Here is a 684-nt window from a genome sequence, read left to right on the forward strand (position 1 = left end):
AGGACAGGCTATACAGAACTGGAACTTCCTCCAATTGCTGCCTCTCATAGTTGGTGACATAGTGACAGACCCCACAGATGATGTGTGGAACTTAACTCTGCAGCTGAAAGATATTGTAGACATGGTGTGTGCTCAGAAAATTTCAGTGGCTCAGGTAGCATATCTTGATATTCTTATTCAAGAATATTTAGAGTCAAGAAAAGCTCTGTTCCCAGAATGCAACCTGAGACCAAAACACCATTTTCTACGCCATTACCCAGCACTGATTCTGAAATTTGGCCCACTGATAAGATTATGGACAATGCGCTTTGAAAGTAAGCACAGTTATTTCAAGAGGTGTGCCAGAAATCTGAAAAATTTCAAAAACCTCTGCCATACACTCTCTGAAAGACATCAGATGTTTCAAGCCTATCTTGCAGCAGGGTCATTGTGTCAATCTGTCTTGAAAGTCAAAGATGGTTCTCCATTTTACTCAGTGCTGTACAGTAAAGCCATTCAAGAAGCAGTTCAAATGTTGGACTTTACTGAAACCAATACAAAGGCCACAGTAGAAATGATGTACAAGGGAACACAGTACAAGAAAGGACACTTCCTTGTCACAGGGGGCTCTGACTCTGTTGAGTTTGGTGAAGTAGTTCTCATTTTGATTAAGAATGACAGTGTTTATTTTCTGGTGTCGGTGCA

This window comes from Haplochromis burtoni, unplaced genomic scaffold (genome assembly GCF_018398535.1).
Source record: "Haplochromis burtoni strain Fernald_Lab_line unplaced genomic scaffold, NCSU_Asbu1 Contig_2132, whole genome shotgun sequence".
NCBI classification, from domain to species: domain Eukaryota; kingdom Metazoa; phylum Chordata; class Actinopteri; order Cichliformes; family Cichlidae; genus Haplochromis; species Haplochromis burtoni.